The sequence below is a fragment of the Haematobia irritans genome, chromosome 1, assembly GCF_050003625.1.
Source record: "Haematobia irritans isolate KBUSLIRL chromosome 1, ASM5000362v1, whole genome shotgun sequence".
Taxonomy (NCBI): domain Eukaryota; kingdom Metazoa; phylum Arthropoda; class Insecta; order Diptera; family Muscidae; genus Haematobia; species Haematobia irritans.
In genome coordinates this window covers 233,666,309-233,682,837 of record NC_134397.1, presented here as the reverse complement: position 1 = coordinate 233,682,837, position 16,529 = coordinate 233,666,309, and positions in this window count along the sequence as shown.

Here is a 16,529-nt window from a genome sequence, read left to right as displayed (position 1 = left end):
GAATGGTGACGGGGGTATAATAAGTTTGTCATTCCGTTTGTAACACATCGAAATATCGATTTCCGACTATATAAAGTATATATATTCTTGATCAGGGAGAAATTCTAAGACGATATAACGATGTCCGTCTGTCCGTCTATCTGTCTGTTGTAATTTTGAAATTTTGCACAAACTCGTCTTTTGTCTGCAGGCAGGTCAAGTTCGAAGATGGGCTATATCGGTCCGGGTTTTGATATAGTCCCCATATAAACCGACCTCCCGATTTGGGGTCTTGGGCTTATAGAAATCTTAGTTTTTATCCAATTTGCCTGAAATTTTAAATCTAGAGGTATTTTATGACCATAAAGAGGTGTGCCAAAAATGGTGAGTATTGGTCCATGTTTTGGTATAGCCCCCATATAGACCGATCTCCGGATTTTACTTCTTGGGCTTATAGAAACCGCAGTTTTTATTCAATTTACCTGAAATTGGAAATCTAGTGGTATTGTAGGACCACAAATACGTGTGCCAAAAATTGTGAGTATTGGTCCATGTTTTGTTATGGTCCCCATATAAAACGACCTAACGATTTGGGGTCTTGGGCTTATAGAAACCGTAGTTTTTATCCAATTTCTCTGAAATTGGAAATCTAGAGGTATTTTTGGACCATAAAGAGGTGTGCCGAAAATGGTGAGTATCGGTCCATATTTTGGTATAGCCCCCATATAGACCGATCTCCCGATTTTACTTCTTGAGCTTATAGAAACCGCAGTTTTTATTCAATTTACCTGAAATTGGAAATCTAGAGGTATTGTAGGACCACAAATACGTGTGCCAAAAATTGTGAGTATCCGTCCATATTTTGGTATAGCCCCCATATAGACCGATCTCCCGATTTGGGGTCTTGGGCTTATAGAAACCGTAGTTTTTATCCAATTTCTCTGAAATTGCAAATCTAGAGGTATTTTAGGACCATAAAGAGGTGTGCCGAAAATGGTGAGTATCGGTCCATATTTTGGTATAGCCCCCATATAGACCGATTTCCCAGTTTTACTTCTTGGGCTTCTACAATCCGAAGTTTTTATCCTATTTGCCTGAAATTGGAAATCTAGAGGTATTTTCGGGTCATAAAGAGATGTGCCGAAAACGGTATGTATCGGTCCATAGTTTAGTATAGCCCCCATAAGAACGATCTCCCGATTTAACTCCTTGGGTTTCTAGAAACCGTAGTTTTTATCTGATTTGCCAGAAATTGTAAATATTCTGGTATTTTAGGCTCACAAAAACGTGTATCGGATTAAGTTTTTATATATAGACCGACTTCACTTCTTGAGGGTGTAGAAGATTTCAAATCAAGAAGTTATTTTATAATTTTCTTGCGCACTTACAAGATATGTTAATGATTCCTCTAAAACTCAAATAAAAATGGTTCTTATAAATCCAGAATCTGATATAGTCCTCATAGGTGAAATCTTTAGATTTATCTTCGGGAAGTGTCCTCAAGTCCTCAAGCCCTCCTGAAATTTCAAAGGATACCCTAATATTTGGTTCATGGTGGTGGGTATTTAATATTCGGCCCGGCCGAACTTAGTGCTGTATATACTTGTTCTTGTTTTACTTGACGTATTTTTTGCTGAATTAAGGGAGAAATTGTTTTTTACCCAAAAACGTACCTTTTTGTACTTTTTCAAAATCGGATTTTTCATCCCTGTTACATACCTAATTTCAACCGGTTCAGATGAAATTTGGTTCTGCATGAGGATTTGCAAACCAATCCTGGGGGCGTTTTATATGGGAGCTATACCTAATGCGATATGGCCCATTTGCAATACCATCCGACCTACACCAATATCATCTACTCGTGTTAAGATTCAAGTCCATAACTTGTTTCCTTCGGAAGTTAGCGTGATTTCCCCAGACGGACGAACGGAGGGGCATCGGTAGAGCAACTCGGAGTATAACCACGACCCCAAATAATATATACTTTATGGAATCTGAAACCAATATTTCGATGTTTTACAAGTGGAGTGACAAAATTAGGATGAAGGGTATATATATATATATATATATATGGTGGAGGGTATAAAATCAAAGAAATGTGTTTTCTATGTCAAGCAAAATTCGCATTCATATTTTAAGGACATGATATTTTTCTACTCGCGACAATATTGTTTTCAGTATGTATCAACTATCACCTTAATAAGACTTAAGATTTAATTAATTTCTGATCAGTCTTTCTCTATGAAGATCATCCACATCCATTCAAGTTTTCCTCAAAATTACTTTCATAAAATGCTCCATCAAGATCATCATCTTAAAATATTTATCAGGAGTTTTACAATTATTTCGAAATCATTACCATTGACACATTTTTTCTCTGCCATTGATAGTCATACTGCTGCTGCATTTGTTTCCATTCATTTAGCCTGTTTGGCAAAAGGAAACCATTTCCTCTTAACAGATCCATGGGCCAATAATCATAAAAATTTACACCAAACATTTCAATGCTACCGAAACAGAAGTCGGCACTTTGAAAGCTCTTGCTGCACTTGCTGAATATATTCCCAAAATGACCTCGAGAGTATATGAGAGCGATGATAATGAGTTGGATGGCGGCGACGGTTGACATACAAACACAATCTTTGCATTGTAGCCGCCACCGCCGTCACCACTAGCCAGTGGCCAACAATTGGCGGCCTGACTGTCTTCTTGTCGGTGTTTGCACAATGCGAAATGCGATTTATTGAAACGACTCAATAATATGAAATATATGCTGGCAATAAAAATTGATATAATACTTTAAATATGCCTTGATAGGTCTCTCGGTCTCATTCTCCTACGAAAAATTTCCCCCTCTTTCCCATGTGAATTTTTAATGCAGATCCTGGCTCATAGGAAAGCCTTAGCAAAGCCGAGACAATTCTTCTTTCTCATCCATTGTTAGTGAATGGAATCGAACAGGTTGTTGGCCATTGGCCCACAGTCGTTGTCGTCGTGGTCATGGATGTTGGCAGTCGGCGCTTGACCGGCTGCCTTTAACTTGGCCACAAGTTTAAATTATGTTCCATTGGAAAAAAGTAGTTGTGAGTTGAGTCCTCTTCTCCATATGTCAACATTTATTCGACTTCAGAGATTTGTGGTGCTCTTTTTTTTTTGTTTCCTCGTCGTGCAGCCTCTGTGGTTTAATAACAATCAAATGTGAATAAATGCAGCGACGGGGTAAAGGCGAGCTATACCGCTTGCCACCGAACAATGTGGCGGTTTTTTGTTTTGTGTGTTTCAGCGCTTTGACCATAGTTATGGCCCATTTTTGGCCATAGTTAGTTGTCGGTTACAGCTCGAATTCAAAGCTCAGAGCAATCATTAAAAGTTTCATTTGTCTTAATAAATTTTGAGAAAACTCCAGCTTCTTAGCTCGCGTATTTGGAACAATTATTTCAATTGTGGTCTGTTTTTGTCGATATGCTAGTCCGTTTGTCAGTTTGGAGTTAACAATGGCCAGTGGAGTGTGTGATTATTAACCCGCTAAATGCCATCAGGGATTCACACTTTTGTAGTACGAAGCAATGCCGCTATAGATATACAGGGTCGTGGGTTCAAACCCAGTTTCGACCAAACACCAAAAAGTGTTTCAGTGGTGGAGGTCCCTTGTCATTAAGCTTAACATAGAATCGGATAGCACTCAGTGATAACAGTCAAGTTAACAACTGTGATATGACAATGGACTGAATACTCTACGTGAGCCTCAAATAACGGGCAACCATTATACCTAACATCACAAAAAGACCACATTCATGTTTACTTGAATTCAAAGTTATTGACCTAGCTTTAAGGATTTTGGCAGTGATTCCGAGTCAAAGTTGCGGCTTCTTTAAAATAGAGATTTTTTTTAGAAACCTAACTATAAATTTACACTCAAAAAACAGTGAACCCACCATGAAGAAAAATTTTAGTTAATTTTAGAAAATTTGGATTATTGTTAGAAAATTTTAACTAAACAGTATTACAAACGCTAACGTCTCACCGATATCATACAAATAAATATTTTTCGACAAATTCAAGAAAATTTATTAGGCATAAATAATTTTTTTTTTTTCACTCGTTAAATAACATTTTGTAGTATTAAGGAATAATTTGGAGTTCAAAATTGCAAGAATGGCTTTAGTGCCATACGAAGTTCAAGATGGGCGCATTTGTTGTAAAATTTACAAATTTTAAGAAGCAATGAACTATTTGGTGCGATGTACGAATTTAGGAAAATTTATGCTTCGCTTGTGTATACAATTTTCCCGTTTTTTAGTAAATTTTACTAACGTACGCCAAAAATTATAAGAGTAAAGTTAAATTGGCTTTAGTGAAATAAAGGGTTCACTTTTTTGAGTGTAGGACCAATCAAATTAAAATTAAGGTGCAGATGCATTGTTGCATTGTGTTCGTAATTTTAAAGACGATTTATTAAATTTAAAAATGTTTCTTTAGTTCAGGGACATACAACTTTAACGAGGTGATCCAATTTTTGCAAGATTCGTGTCTTAGATTTAATGAACAAAATTTTGTTTTATCAACTTTCAACCAATTTCACTTTTTTTTCATCCATATGTTTTATTACACAATTATTTGCCTATTATCCAATTTTTACAATTTGAAAAACTTTTTCGCACCGACCAGGAGTTGAACCAGGGTTTGCTGGCACCATAACAGAACGCCTTTGCACACTCAGCCACAAACGCCATTGAGCATAAAGCGTCGAAAGGTCAATTCAAATGTTGGTGATATGATCGTAATACGCACCAAGGAATAACATTCTAATTAATTCTCAAGATGTTGTTTATTAGTATGAACGAAAAAATAAGAAACGCAGGTTCAAATCTCACCAGCGGGAAATTTTTTTTATCAAATATTTTTCTAAAAAATTATTTTTTATGTCATGCATCGTTTTTATTTTTTATTTTCGGCATATATTTTCGTATAAATATATTTTTTCCTAAAACTTTCGTAATTTGCAAAACCTTCTCAAAAGAACTTCCATGGAAGCGAAAAAGTCAAACGGCACAGGTTCAAATCCCAGCGGGGATGAAATTTATTTTTTTTTATATTTTTTTTTTACTTTTTTATTAATTTTCTATTTTTTTTAGTTTTTTATTAGTTTTCTATTTTTTTTTTTTGCAAAATTTAATTGTCCAAAATTTGCACTTAAAATTGCCTGATTGCGTTCTTTGTAATACGTGTCCACAAGGACTGCATCGGAAGTAGAAAAAAATCATTGGGGGATCCCAAGATGCGCTTTAGAAGAAATGTTTGTGCACTTGTCCAAAATGACTGAATCGGAAGTGGAATAAAATCATTGGGGGATCCCACGATGCGCTTTAAAAGAAATGTTTGTGGACTTGTCCAAAAGGACTGGATCGGAAGTTGAAAAAACTCGATGGGGGATTCTGGGTTGGGCTCTAAAAGAAATGTTTGTGAAACAACTTCCAATTTTTTTTGCTGGGTGGTTAATAAATAAGAGTATTATGACCAAATTTGGGAAAATCGAGCGATGTATATATATGGGAGCTATATATAAATCTGAACCGATTTGGATGGTATTTTCCAGGTTTGGTTGATACCACAGAGTGTTACTGTGTGCTAAATTTTGAGTAAGATCGGTTAATAAATGACGCCACTATGGAAAAATAACGTTATTAGGGACAAATTTTTCAATGATGGGTGCTACATATGTTATATATGGGAGCTATATCTAAATCTGAACCGATTTGAAAGATATTTTGCAGGTTTGGTTGACATTACAGCATATTACTTTGTGCTGAATTTGAGGAGTAAGATCGGTTAATATATGAGGTCACTATGGTGAAAAATATAGCTATTGGGGACAAATTTTTCAAAAAATAGCTATATCTAAATCTGAACCGATTGGGATGATATTTTGCAAGTTTTGTATATATCTCAGAAGGTTACTGTGTGCCAAATTTGATTAAGATCGGTTAATAAATAAGGCTCCCAGCAAAAAAATTTGGAAGTTCTTCTAAAGCCACAACTTTAAAAGCTCTTCCAAAAATTTCTTCCCAAAGAAGTTATTTATTTTAGCCGCACAGAAAGTTCATTTGAGTAAATGTTTTTATAACTCGCTTTTTTCATATTTTTAACGAAAAATTTTAAATTTTTTATTTCAAATAGGTTAAAAATAGATTAAGAATTAATAAAATGGTAAAAATTATTTATATTTTGCCGAAAAAAAAATCCAAATCCATTCTAGAAAAATTGAGAATTTTTGAAAATATTTCATGTCAAACGTTCCAAACAAGCATACACCCTCAAACAAAAGAAACTTCTGTAACATATACCCCAAACACATTTTGCTTCAAGCATTCAGTATTGCTACAAACAAAATATTGTTTCTATTGCTCAAACATATTATGTTTCACCTTAGGGCATACACTGGTAGAAAAAAATTTTAATGAAATTTTCTTTGTGTGAATATATTTTTAAGGCGCCAAATGGTTACTTCCATTAGTTTACTTGCAGCTTACTCTCTAGATCTCTCTTTCTAAACACATATATGTTTATAGGCTATTTCTAAATTAATATATGTTTGCATCTAAGCATATTATATTTACAAACATAATATGTTCTAACATATTAACATATATGTCCCAAACATGTTATGCTAGTTTATGAACATTATATGCTTGCACTTAAAAATATTGTGTTAAAAAATGTGAGTTCCAAACATATAATTTTTACACCCAAACATATGGAAAACAGTCTTTTTCGTCCTTCTAAGAATGCATAAAAACTCATAAAAAATCTAAAAATTATTTATTTGTGAAAATATCACAAAAATTCACATCCAAATGCAAATTTAGTGCAGCGGCAGTTAAAATGGTGGATATCCGTCCTATGACAAACCCATGTTAAATGCATCGTGTCTGCGCCAATTTTGCACCACTTCCGGATCCAAAAAGAACATTTTCACTACGTTTTTGATGACGCTTTTTTTGCTGGGCTATTAAGACCAAATTTTCGAAAATCGGGCGGTACATATATATGGGAGCTATAGCTAAAGCTGTACCGATTTCGGTCAATTTTTGCATATATAGTAATTACTATAAAAATTAGATTTGGCCAACTTTGAGTAAGATCGGTTGATAAATAAGGGACTTATGACCAAATTTGGGAAAATCGGGCGATACATATATATGGGAGCTATATCTAAATCTAAACCAATTTCGATGAAATTTGGCATACTTAAAGGATGGCTAATTGGATTACTTTTTAGCAAATTTGACGCGGATCGGTTAGTAAATGAACGCAATCTGACCCCATTTATCGAAATCGGGCGATACATATATATGGGAGCTATATCTAAATTTGTTCCGATTTTTTCCAAATTCAGTAGCGTTTGTCCTTGTACCAAAAAAACGCCACATACCAAATTTCATCAAAATCGGTCAATAATTGCGACTGGAATCCTGCGGACAACAAATATATGGACGGACCGACACCAAGCGGAGGTGATTCTGAGTCGATCGGTATATATTTTATGGGGTCTAAAATCAATATTTCTGGTAGGCACATTTTTTGGCAGATCAAAGTTATTATACCCTGACCACTATGGGGTTACGGTATAATAACGAAATAAAAATACCAATTTTAACTACAATTGTTTCCTACAAACTATAAAATATTCTTGAACAAGTGAAAAAAAATATATAATTAGGTCTTCTAAATTTTCTTGAATTTGTAGAATATATTTTCTTATTTTTGTGATATCGGCGTGATGTCAACGTTTGTAATACTGTTTAGTTAAAATTTTCTAAAAATAATCTAATCATTTTGAACCTTGTCTAATAATTTTCTAAGGACAGCACCATTTTCACCGTGTTACTCAAAACAGGAGTTGTGCAAAGTACTTGCACGTATGCCACGTTCGCTCGTGATTTTTTGAATTTTTGTCCAGAAACTCTGATATTTGGAAACATGCTCGCTACACCCGCTTCTGTCACATATACTCCCAAACACATTCTGCTTCAAGCGTATATATTTCTGGATTTGTCTAAACAAAATATTGTTTGTATTGTTCAAACATATTATATATATATGTAAAATGCAATAAACATACTTGTGTTGAATTACAAATAAAAAGTATGTTTATAATTTATACACCATATATTTATTTATAAACAAAAAGCAATTACGAACGTAAATATTCCTTTATGTTGGACTCTTAGCCTCACTGTGTTGTTTTGATGTCTTTCATAATCTCTCTTATTCGCCATCTTTTCTTTATACTCTCCGGTCTCTCCTTCTAAACACATATATCTTTATAGGCAATTTCTAAACTAATAAATGTTTGCATTCACATATATTACATTTAAAACAAGTAAGGAAAGTCTAAAGTGGGGCGGGGCCGACTATATTATACCCTGCACCACTTAGTAGATCTAAATTTTCGATACCATATCACATCCGTCAAATGTGTTGGGGGCTATATATAAAGGTTTGTCCCAAATATATACATTTAAATATCACTCGATCTGGACAGAATTTGATAGACTTCTACAAAATCTATAGACTCAAAATTTAAGTTGGCTAATGCACTAGGATGGAACACAATGTTAGTACAAAAATATGGGAAACATTTAAATCTGAAGTAATTTTAAGGGAACTTCGCAAAAGTTTATTTATGATTTATCGCTCGATATAAATGTATTAGAAGTTTAGGAAAATTAGAGTCATTTTTACAACTTTTGGGCTAAGCAGTGGCGATTTTACAAGGAAAATGTTGGTATTTTGACCATTTTTGTCGAAATCAGAAAAACATATATATGGGAGATATATCCAAATCTGAACCGATTTCAACCAAATTTGGCACGCATAGTAACAATGCTAATTCTACTCCCTGTGCAAAATATCAACTAAATCGGAGTTAAAAATTGGCCTCTGTGGTCATATGAGTGCAAATCGGGCGAAAGCTATATATGAGAGTATATCCAAATCTGAACCGATTTCAACCAAATTTGGCACGCATAGTAACAATGCAAATTATACTCCGTGTGCAAAATTTCAACTAAATCGGAGCAAAAAATTGGCCTCTGTGGGCAAATGAGTTTAAATCGGGCGAAAGCTATATATGGGACCTATATCTAAATCTGAACCGATTTTGCTGATATTTTGCAAGTTTTTCGAGACTAATAAAATATTTGGATGTACGGAATTTGAGGAAGATCGGTTGATATACACGCCAATTATGACCAGATCGGTGAAAAATATATATGGCAGCTATATCTAAATCTGAACCGATTTTTTCCAAAATCAATAGGGATCGTCTTTGAGCCGAAACAGGACCCTATACCAAATTTTAGGACAATCGGACTAAAACTGCGAGCTGTACTTTGCACACAAAAATACATCAACAGACAGACAGACGGACAGACAGACGGACATCGCTAAATCGACTCAGAATTTAATTCTAAGACGATCGGTATACTAAACGATGGGTCTCAGACTTTTCCTTCTTGGTGTTACATACAAATGCACAAACTTATTATACCCTGTACCACAGTAGTGGTGAAGGGTATAAAAATATTATGTTCGTCCGTGTAGCTTTCCCGTAGTCGCTAGAGCTTCGCCAGTTACGATTTTAAAATGCTTGTTCAGACTAAGATATTGCATATATGACAGACAAGTTTGAACAGGATTCGTATTGTGACTAGTTTTGGCCCAACTAAAATGATGTAGAGACAGTCGTTTCAACACATATTTATGCGGAGTTGATCGTAGATCAGATGAGATCGAGTTTTCCCTTATACAACCATGGGACAAATAATAATTGCCCACTGTTCGCTTGCCCTGTCAAACCTACCCGACTAGCCACAAGATTACCAGAACTCATCGATCGACTTTAAATCCAATCGGGCGTTAGAAGGATTCTAATTTTTGGTATAGATTAAGTATGTTGGATTCTACGTCCAGCCAGAAAATTTTTATCCGGTAATTTGTGTAATCTTCATTTTCACTTGGTGCTGAAGTCTTCTTATTAAGAGTTACGTCAAAATGTTGACGCACATACGACATATATAGATTGCAGGCGGACTCATGGACTGACTGACTGAGCGTCCACAATTCCTGACGGAATAGTCTGTGCCTGGCCGGGTGGGAGTTTAATGTTCCCGCACACCCAGTATCTCCCATACTGGCTACTCACGTCGCTATTAACCCTAAAACACTAAACCAGGTCTGTTTGGCGACGCATATGAAAAAATTAAAAAAATATATTGTATTGTGTTTTTATACCCTTCACCACTACTGTGGTACAGGGTATAATAAGTTTGTGCATTTGTATGTAACGCCAAGAAGGAAAAGTCTGAGACCCATCGTTTAGTATACTGATCGTCTTAGAATTAAATTCTGAGTCGATTTAGCGATGTCCGTCTGTCTGTCTGTCTGTCTGTCTGTCTGTCTGTCTGTCTGTCTGTCCGTCTGTCTGTCTGTCTGTTGATGTATTTTTGTGTGCAAAGTACAGCTCGCAGTTTTAGTCCGATTGTCCTAAAATTTGGTATAGGGTCCTGTTTCGGCTCAAAGACGATCCCTATTGATTTTGGAAAAAATCGGTTCAGATTTAGATATAGCTGACATATATATTTTTCACCGATCTGGTCATAATTGGCGTGTATATCAACCGATCTTCCTCAAATTCCGTACATCCGAATATTTTATGAGTCCCGAAAAACTTGCAAAATATCAGCCAAATCGGTTCAGATTTAGATATAGCTCCCATATATAGCTTTCGCCCGATTTACACTCATTTGCCCACAGAGGCCAATTTTTTGCTCCGATTTAGTTGAAATTTTGCACAGGGAGTAGAATTAGCATTATAGCTATGCGTGTCAAATTTGGTTGAAATCGGTTCAGATTTAGATATAGCTCCCATATATAGCATTCGCCCGATTTAGACTCAAATGACCACAGAGGCCAATTTTTTGCTCCGATTTAGTTGAAATTGTGCACAGGGAGTATAATTAGCATTGTAGCTATTCGTGCCAAATTTGGTTGAAATCGGTTCAGATTTAGATATAGCTCCCATATATAGCTTTCGCCCGATTTACACTCATATGACCACAGAGGCCAATTTTTTGCTCCGATTTAGTTGAAATTTTGCACAGGGAGTAGAATTAGCATTGTAGCTATGCGTGCCAAATTTGGTTGAAATCGGTTCAGATTTAGATATATCTCCCATATATAGCTTTCGCCCGATTTACACTCATATGACCGTAGAGGCCAATTTTTAACTCCGATTTAGGTGAAATTTTACACAGGGAGTAGAATTAGCATTGTAGCTATGCGTGCCAAATTTGGTTGAAAGCGGTTCAGATTTAGATATAGCTCCCATATATATGTTTTTCTGATTTCGACAAAAATGGTCAAAATACCAACATTTTCCTTGTAAAATCGCCACTGCTTAGTCGAAAAGTTGTAAAAATGACTCTAATTTTCCTAAACTTCTAATGCATATATATCGAGTGATAAATCATAAATAAACTTTTGCGAAGTTTTCTTAAAATTGCTCCAGATTTAAATGTTTCCCATATTTTTTACTAACATTGTGTTCCACCCTAGTACATTAGCCGACTTAAATTTTGAGTCTATAGATTTTGTAGAAGTCTATCAAATTCTTCCAGATCGAGTGATATTTAAATGTATGTATTTGGGACAAACCTTTATATATAGCCCCCAACACATTTGACGGATGTGATATGGTATCGAAAATTTAGATCTACAAAGTGGTGCAGGGTATAATATAGTCGGCCCCGCCCGACTTTAGACTTTCCTTACTGGTTTTTTTTATGAAATAGTTGAGAAATGTATTGAATTCTCTCTTATAATTGTAAAAAAAAAAAAATATTTTAAAAATTAAAATTTTGTACTTTATAAAAAGTAGTGTCACAGGCAAGGTTTAGTATTAAAGAGGTTTAGCGTTCTAGGGTTAAAAAAACTCAGCAGTTTTCTAGGAAGTCTTCAATTAATAGAACCCGAGTATACAACTTTAATGATGGAAAATTTAGTGCCTCCAAACTCCATTTATCATTTAACAAACTGTTGTTTCCCACAATGGGTTAATGTTTTATTCCTTTTCCTTTGTTTTTGAACTCTTTTTCGAAAAGTCATAACTATATAGTTGAAGATATATTTGCAACGGATATGGCAATTAAATATAACAATTAGAATTTATCAATGCTGGTTCACTGAGAAGCCATCGATGATGTCCAACAACTAAAGAGATTCGTGCCATTTTTTTGTTGGTGTTTTGCTGAAACCACTTACCATTGATGATGTTGCACTTGATGTTGCGGCAGGCGAAAGAACTTTAGCAAACAAAAAAATGGGTGATCGATTTTGTCGAGGGTTGCTTTAAAAGGGTAAAAAATCGAGCCAATAAAACAAATTCGTAAATGAAACGATTGTTTCGTTACCATAAAGAGTTGTCTGTTTAACAAAATGTTTCGTACGTATTAATGAAAATGTTCATGGGGTTGATGAAAGTGTTTATAAAAATTAAAAATATCATTGTCTCAATTTTAATAAATGTTTCCTTGTGTGTATGTGTGTCATACTCATCTCTGGGAGCCACCATGGTGCAATGGTTAGCATGCCCGCCTTGCATACACAAGGTCGTGGGTTCCATTCCTGCTTCGACCGAACACCAAAAAGTTTTTCAGCGGTGGGTTATCCCACCTCAGTAATGCTGGTGACACTTCTGAGCCCAGCAAAAACTAGGTAACCACATCTCATTACAATTGACATTACCAGGAGTAAAGCTGTCATTACACGTTGCATTACATTGCGGCGAGTTATAATGACTAACTTGTAATGACAAAAATAAATACTTCTCGGTAATTTTCGAATTGTTATTCTCAAATTTTTAGGCAGTTGTAGTTAATATAATTATTCACATAATCGAGCACTTACATAAAAAATAAAAAAGAATATGTAATGTAAAGGCAATTCTGAAAATTTTTCCGTTAAGAATTTTTTATCACAAATATTTCATAATAATTGTGTTTAATGGCATTATCACATTATGTTTTAAATAAATGCTTTCTTATACCTCATTGACATTACACTTCCAAAATGCGCTTAAACTAAATTTCAAATGCCATTTGCCTTATAAAAAAGAGACTTAAAATCCACTTTTAGTAGATTTCGAACCTTATGTAAATTGGTTATTGGATATATTATAACGTAATTCACGAATCCAACTCCCTTAAACAACCTACATTTATTTCTATTTTAAGTGTGAAATTAATTTGAGTGTAATCTTATTTAGATTATTTATTAGATTTTTTGTTTATTTATACAATATTCTATTTCTATTCAAGTAGTTCTCCTATTACAGCACCACTCGCCATATTTTGATCCATTGTAATCGGCGATAGAAATCAATATTTTCGAGATTTGGTTGCCTGAGACAATAAGTGGCTATTTTGCAAGCTTTGGTGTATCTGCTTTATGCTTTAAATGCACTGCTTATTTTATGGCCGAAAGTATGCCTGGGGAGAAGTACTTTCCTCCTAGGACATGCGTATGTAAATGTAATCCGAAGCGATGCCAATTAATAAGTGGTTATTAATTTTTAAATAGGCTTACCTACAAGATTACCGGGTAATGAGAGTTTTTGCTGGGAGGGTTTCAAAGCTTCTCTAAGTGGTTTCACTGCAATGTGGAATGCCGTTCGGACTCGTCTATAAAAAGGAGGTCCCTAGTCATTGAGCTTAACATGGAATCGGCAGCACTCAGCGATAAGAGAGAAGTTCACCAATGTGGTATCACAATGGACTGAATAGTCTAAATGAGTCTGATACATCGGGCTGCCATCTAACCTAAACTCATCTCTGTTTTTGGTAAACTAAAGAAATGTGAATTGATATTTGTATTAATCAATCAGTTTAATCTTAATATTTTGTGTCCTCCTTTATAATCTGCCCTCGTTGTTATACATACTATAGCTATATACACATCCGCATGAACATTTTTGTGATGCTGCCCTCTATTTTTCGAGCTGCTTGATTTGGATCGGTGTCTAAGCTAGCGCTTTGCGGCATATTTTATATGCAACATGAATGAAAGATCTTTTGATATTAAATTGTGAGCCGATATCCCCATCGTTTTAAGCTATTTGTTGACATTGATGACGACGATGACGATGATGACGACAGCTACAGAGACGACATCGAAAAACTAAACTGACGCTGAAGATCATGTGAACTGGCCAATAACAATCATGGATGATAGAAACCCAGGATGGATGTACGACTAATATTTGATGATGCTGCTGCTGATACTCAATCTACTACAATGAGCTTGCATTGCTGTTTATCTGTTGATGATGTCGATGATGTCGATGATATCGCGCTCTTGCTATTATTGCTGATGCTGATGATGACAATGATGATTATGGTTATGCCTTTTCGGATAGATAAACAACCAACAAAACCAAGAAAAAACCCAAACTCAATCTCAAGTGAAAAACCTTCTGATTCGGCTTATTTTCAAAGGATTTTTGTATTGACATTGTTGGCCTACTGCAGACTGGAATACACTTGGAAAAATAAAATAGGGTTAATTAATACTCGTTCAAGTACAGAGAAACAATTCCGTTATCTTATACAAAATTCTTTACATTAACAAAAACTTTCTTTGTATTTACCATAATTTACGTTAGCTCAATTTTAATGACAAATTTCATTGGTTCTCATGAATTAAGATTAAAAATTTTTCTCAGTGTTCATATCATGAACCCCCTAACTAAAAAACCCCCAACATTTCCGTTGTGAGAAAAGAAAAAGCCGCTGGCTTAGTTTTTCACTGTAGGTTTTTATTTGACCAATATTGATGTTGAAATCTTGCTATTATTTTGTTTTATTAAAAACTCAAATCGTGAACGTGATCGTTTGAGAAATTGTTCTCCTTTAAGTTTGGTTTTTCATGCAATTGCAGTTGACTTTGAGGTTGTCGCATCATGACGATGATAACGATGGCATTTGTTCTTATTTATGATCTTAAATGTGTTTAATTTGTGTTTTCCTTAATAATTTTCTTTTCATTAAATTGGAAGGTGAGAGCTTCACTGAAACGGGAAATATAAAACATGCTAAATGTTTTCATGATCCATAAATATAGTCTTTTTTCCAAATTATTGGGAAGAAAATTGCCCAAGCTAGATGATATCAGTCCAAATCATTATGAAACGAATAGGGAACAAGTATATACGGCCGTAAGTTCGGCCAGGCCAAAGCTTATGTACTCTCCATCTCCACAATCGAATTACTTAAGTTGCGGTAACGCTTGCCGATGGCAAGGTATCTTAAAACCTCCTAACACCATCTTCTAAATTGTATGTAAGTCCATACGTGGTATATATTAAATCAAAAAAGATCGATCCAATACGTATATAATTCAGTTTGACAAAGTAGACATAAAATTTTGACAAAATTTTCTACGGAAATAAAATTTTAACAAAATTTTCTATAGAAATAAAATTTTCACAAAATTTTCTATAGAAATAAAATCTTGGTATATTATTTTTGGCTCGAGTGGCAACCATGATTATGAACCGAATAAAATTTGAACAAAATTGTCTATATAAATAAAATTTTGACAAAATTTTCTATAGAAATAACATTTTGACAATGATGAAAATTTTATTATGAACCGAATAAAATTTTGACAAAATTTTCTATAGAAATAAAATTTTGGTAGATTATTTTTGGATCTAGTGACAAACTTTTCTATAAAAAGAAAATTTTGACAAAAATTTCTACAGAAATGAAATTTTAACAAAATTTTCTATAGAAATAAACTTTTGACAAAATTTTCTATAGAAATAAAATCTTGGTATATTATTTTTGGCTCGAGTGGCAACCATGATTATGAACCGAATAAAATTTGAACAAAATTGTCTATATAAATAAAATTTTGACAAAATTTTCTATAGAAATAAAATTTTGACAATGATGAAAATTTTATTATGAACCGAATAAAATTTTAACAAAATTTTCTATAGAAATAAATTTTGGAAAAATTTTCTATAGAAATAAAATTTTGACAAAATTTTCTATAGAAATAAAATTTTGGTAGATTATTTTTGGATCTAGTGGCAACCATGATTATGAACTGATATGGACCAATTTTTGTGTGATTGGACCAATTTGGGTATGGTTGTTAGCGACCTGATCGGATGAATTTTGCTCCTCCAAGAGGCTCCGGAGGTCAAATCTGGAGAATGTTTTATATGGGGGCTATATATAATTATGGACCGATATGGACCCATTCTGGCACGGTTGTTAAAGATCCTATACTAACACCATGTTCCAAATTACAACCGGATTGGATGAAATTTGCTTCTCTTGGAGACTTCGCAAGCCAAATCTGGGGATCGGTTTATATGGGGGCTATATATAATTATGGACCGATGTGGACCAATTTTTGCATGATTGTTAGAGACCATATACCAACACCATGTACTAAATTTCAACCGGATCGGATGAATT